This window comes from Musca domestica, unplaced genomic scaffold, assembly GCF_030504385.1.
Source record: "Musca domestica strain aabys unplaced genomic scaffold, Musca_domestica.polishedcontigs.V.1.1 6, whole genome shotgun sequence".
NCBI classification, from domain to species: Eukaryota; Metazoa; Arthropoda; class Insecta; order Diptera; family Muscidae; genus Musca; species Musca domestica.
In genome coordinates, this window is record NW_026712363.1 from 10,552,330 (window position 1) to 10,557,145 (window position 4,816).

Below are 4,816 nucleotides of genomic sequence, written 5' to 3' on the forward strand. Positions count from 1 at the left end.
ATTCCATTTTTTCCAAAGCTTTTGTTTGGTTATTCAAAATATTCGAAGTCTCATTTTTAAAAAGTTAGAATGTTGCTGTCAGATTTTGCAAGCAACCCGTTGATTTCGTTGACTCTGTAGGAAAATGAAATGTAGTTACATTAGTCAATATAGTAAATACTGTGTATCAATCTTTACATAAAATCTTTTAGTTAGGCATTTCCATACCTTCTCATAGTTTTTGAAATATTATACCCGTTCATTCCCTAAACTTCTTAGAATCGGAGAAAATTTTCTTGTTAAAATACGAGCGAAACCTCAAAATTATTTTTTCTGAGACTAAAATAGAATATTTCCTATGGTATATTTCATAATAATTAGCTATATAGTTCATTTATTAAAGTTCTATTCCAGGATTGGTTTACCCAAAAGTAGTTTTCTTCAAAAGCTTGGACAGAGTATAATATTGGAAACAATGTGTATTGTAAATACTTAATAACAATAGAAAATAACTTTCCTTAGACATCAATAAATTTGTGCCGATCGAAGATAATATATGTCCTCATCTTGGTAAAACCTTATGTATGGTACTATTCAATTTTATAAATATGACAGATTCAACGGTCCTTTGATTTATCTTCGTCTGAAATGAGCTGTAAGTGACCTTATTTCCAAATATAAGTGATAACGAGTGAATTTACAGAGTAGATGGATCTAATATATATAGAGAACTACAGCTATATAAGAACCGACATAGTTCTGACTTGGCAACATCTAGCCTACTTAATGTCTGTTTTGATTCCAGACACTATTTCCGTTAATAATGTTCTAACATATTGTTTGTCGCCTTTATGCAGCACATTCTATTCTTGGCGCCAGTAAAGAAAGGAAAAGTCGGGCTGTGTCGAATTTATGATACCCTACACCACTGTGCATATATAGTAGAGCTACATATAACAAATAAACGTTTTTATTTAGAATTTATGAGAATTAAAACACACGAACTATGATCGCTGAAGCAGTTATAATTTAAAGCCGAAGGGAACTAATATGTGGCTGGCTTTTATCGTATTCTACTAAATTTAACGAAGGCATTTGTGTCTGTACCAATATATATTAAAATCCATCCTATTCGAGCTGATATTACTCTTTTTAGGTACAATAAACGTGAAATCGGATGAAGATAAATATGGGAGCTACAAAAACAAATCTGAACCGATCTCCAAAAAATTTAGCAGAGGTATTATTATATGTGTATTATGTATATTGGCACCAAACATCGTTGTTGTGGAAAGTATTTAACGGTGTTAGGGAGTAAAATACTGAAAGTATGGAGGTACCGTTATATGAGGGCTATAACGTGGACCCCAAAAGTCCTGCAGACATAATATACATTTACAGACGGACGGACATCGCTAAATTGACAGAGAATTTTATGCTGACCAAGAATATATATATTTTGTGGGGTCTAAAATGTGTATTTCCATTGACAAACTTAATATACCCTCCATACTATGGTGGAGGGTATGAAAATGTTAAATGTCCGCCAAATAAATAAATATATATATAGGGAAAATCAGGTTTTTGGCACCTTACGACACACCTCTTTAATTTTTGCTAATTTTTCGAATAAAAATTAGCTCTATTTTTCTGATTCCTTTTTGGTGCCTCGGCTTTCAATGTATGTAAAATCGCAATGTTTCAAAGCGTTGTTTTATTGTATATACATTGGGTAATAAAACAATATTCGTTCAGCGGAAGGATAAAACTAATTATCTCTCAAGTCAGACATTAGCTAAGTAATATGATTCACAAAATTAGCCCTTGTTAAAAAATAGTTCAATTGCGGGCCCTATTCTTCCATATTTCTGTCGAAATGCAATTCAAATCCATTAAGTGACCATTATTTGTATGAACGCGTTTCACACATAAAAATTTCAGCACTCGGGTTACAATTTGGTTGGATTTTCGTAATTCTTTAAATTATCTTTAACCGCTATATGGGCTAATGTAGAAAAACTAATCCGATATTAAATAAAGCATGAAAGGTAACATGAGCCGATTTATACAGTTTCAAGCATTCTAGTAAATATCAATTGAAAAGATATGTACCTTTCATTCAATGCTGCAAATATTTTGCCCGATACTTCAAAGCGTTGTTCATTTTTCTGATTTGTTCTAAAACTACTGTTTTAAAATTGTCAAATTGCTGCGAAATCAGATTGAATTTGTTATCCACTTCGCTAAACTTGTTCTCCACCTCAAGGTACCTAAGACAAAATCATTATTAAATTTTATAATACTAATTTCAAGCCCATACCTTTTATTTATATCTTCCATTTTGGCATCAATTTTGGACGTAACTTTGGACAAATCACCCAACTTTTTTAATATTAGCTGCACCACATAGACATGTTCTGTGCTGTCATTCAAATCCTGTAAATGTTTGATATTTTTACGAATTTTCATAATTTAATTGGATTAAAATTATTCTATTTATTCGCAGTTTTCTTACATAGTAATCTTTGTTTTTTTGTTCACAGTATATCAATTGAAATAATCCAAACACAAATAAAATTATGAATAATTTCATTTTTGTAAATGTTTTACTCTCAACCAATTAAACAATACTGATGTGAGTGAACAACATAAGGTTCGATCAAAAGTTCTTATCAGCAAAATATGAACGAAAACTCGTTGGAGGGTCAGTTGAGTTGCTTATATTTTGAATTATCTCTTAAAGGCGTTGGTATTTCCCCGCAGAGAAATCTTTGTGAAATATATGCACATCTATTTTTTTCGTTAGTTGGTAAGGGGATTTTTTTAATTTTCGGAGAAAAATATTTTTTGTACCCTCCTCCATAGAAAGGAGGGTATATTAAAATTGTCATTCCGTTTGTAACATCCCTAAATATTCGTCGTAGACCTCATAAAGTATATATGTATATCCATAATCAGCATAAAATTCTAAGTCGATTTAACTGTCTATGTGTCTGTCCGTCAGCCTGTCTCCCTGTCCGTTCCCCGCTGACATCATGATGCAGCCAACATTATTTAACGTACAAAAAATTCTATTATGTCTAGGATGGTTGGTATTGAAAATAAGATATATCAGTATAGGTTTTTGTATAGCCCCCATATAAAAGGTACCTCCCGATATTCGGTATTTTGATAATTTTTCGGTATTTATACCCTACAACACTATGTGTTGGGGGTATTATAAGTTTGATTGGGCAAAAATTATGTAACACCTCGAAATATTGATTTCCCTATCTCGCCGAGATGAGTCGATCTAGCTATGTATGTCCGTTCGTCCGTCTGTCCAATGCAATTTGTAATCAAGCTACATGTGGCAATTATGAACCGATCCTCACGAACTTGCGTTTAGGAGTGGGCAGAAACATACCAACTAACCGCGAATATTTTTAATCCCAACCAAATCTCGAATGCATTAAAAGATCACTTCTGACCATTACAGTGATGCTAATAGCCAAGAAATCGGATATATAGCAAAATAGGTACAATATATATGAAAAAGAATTGATCTTATTTATTCTGCTTATAAATCAAGAACCGCTGGGCCGATTTTCAAACGAGAAAATCGCGGAAAAATATACCAATAAAAAATGAATATCTTTTATCGATTTTTTTCAATTTTTGTCATATTTTTATCAATTTCAATTTGACTTACAATTTTGAAATGTAAATTTTCTAAATTGTTACATACGTTTTGGGGGTATTATATGCATATCGCAATTATCGTTCGATTCTCACGAAATTTTGCAAGGGGGTAGGGTTAGGGTCAGAATTAAAGCCTATTGTTCTTAAGATGTACATTTAAAAGTACAAATGGACTAAAAAATTATTTTTTTCTAATTTTGTAGTAGCTCTATAGTCCACAATTGAAAACTATTCGACACGGAATTTCACATCAGAAGAGAGTTAAGGACAGGGAAGAGGTCTAGCATTTTGGATGATTATATTTAGCTGTAAAATGGACCATATACTTGAATACTTAACAACACTGCGGAGTGCGTAAATATTGACCAAATTCTCCGGGTCAAAAAACTAAGGGTATCGTCTAGGCGGGGCTCTTTGATATTATTTCGAAAACGAAATCTTCAAAAATGGATTTGGATATAAGGCGACATCGAACATATTGTAGTGTTGTAGGGTATCGCATGGTCGGCCCCGCACGTCTATAGCCTTTGCTTACTTGTTTGATTTGAGGTTCGTAATGGTTTCAAGTTCCGGTAGCAGAACATTGTATATGGCAGAACGTTTTCCTATAACTCACATATAACGGTATCCACTGATATTCGGTAATTTGATAATCCTAGTCACATTTTGCCACGAAATTGTTTCAAATTTAGTATTGAAGAAGATTTGGTGGATAACAATCCTTTAAGTAAAAATTGTCTATAGAGGTTCCCGTTTTGATATGGCCCCCATAAAAAGGCCGTGAAAATTTTAACACCATTATCCAAACGGTCTTACTGATAATTGTAATTTTGCGAAAATAAACATATCAGAACATGGCTTCAAATGTTTTAGTTAACCATTCATACAATACATACGTATTTTATCAAATATATGCCCTTCGCATTACCACTACGTCTTTGTGGGACTTAGGGTCTGACCAATTTTCCATAATCAAGCATTTTTTACTACCACATTGCCTTAATGCGTTCGGGCTGATACTCCATTTAGATCAACAGAATTTTAAAAACTTTTGAAATATTTTTAATATTTTTTTCTATATTATGTTTTTATACCCAACAACACTATGTGTTGGGGGTATTATAAGTGTGATTAGGCCAAAAATTATGTAACGCCT

The 4,816-nt window shown here is 32.6% G+C and overlaps 1 long non-coding RNA gene across 1 annotated transcript; it reads right to left on the reverse strand.

The window, feature by feature from the left end:
- LOC131805708 (uncharacterized) lies at window positions 1–2,653 on the reverse strand. The gene is made up of 4 exons (XR_009343785.1): window positions 2,495–2,653; window positions 2,300–2,415; window positions 2,092–2,249; window positions 1–114 (listed from the first exon to the last, which is right to left on the reverse strand). It is a non-coding gene; the product is annotated as an uncharacterized LOC131805708 (long non-coding RNA).
- Between the last annotated feature and the right edge of the window lie 2,163 nt (window positions 2,654–4,816).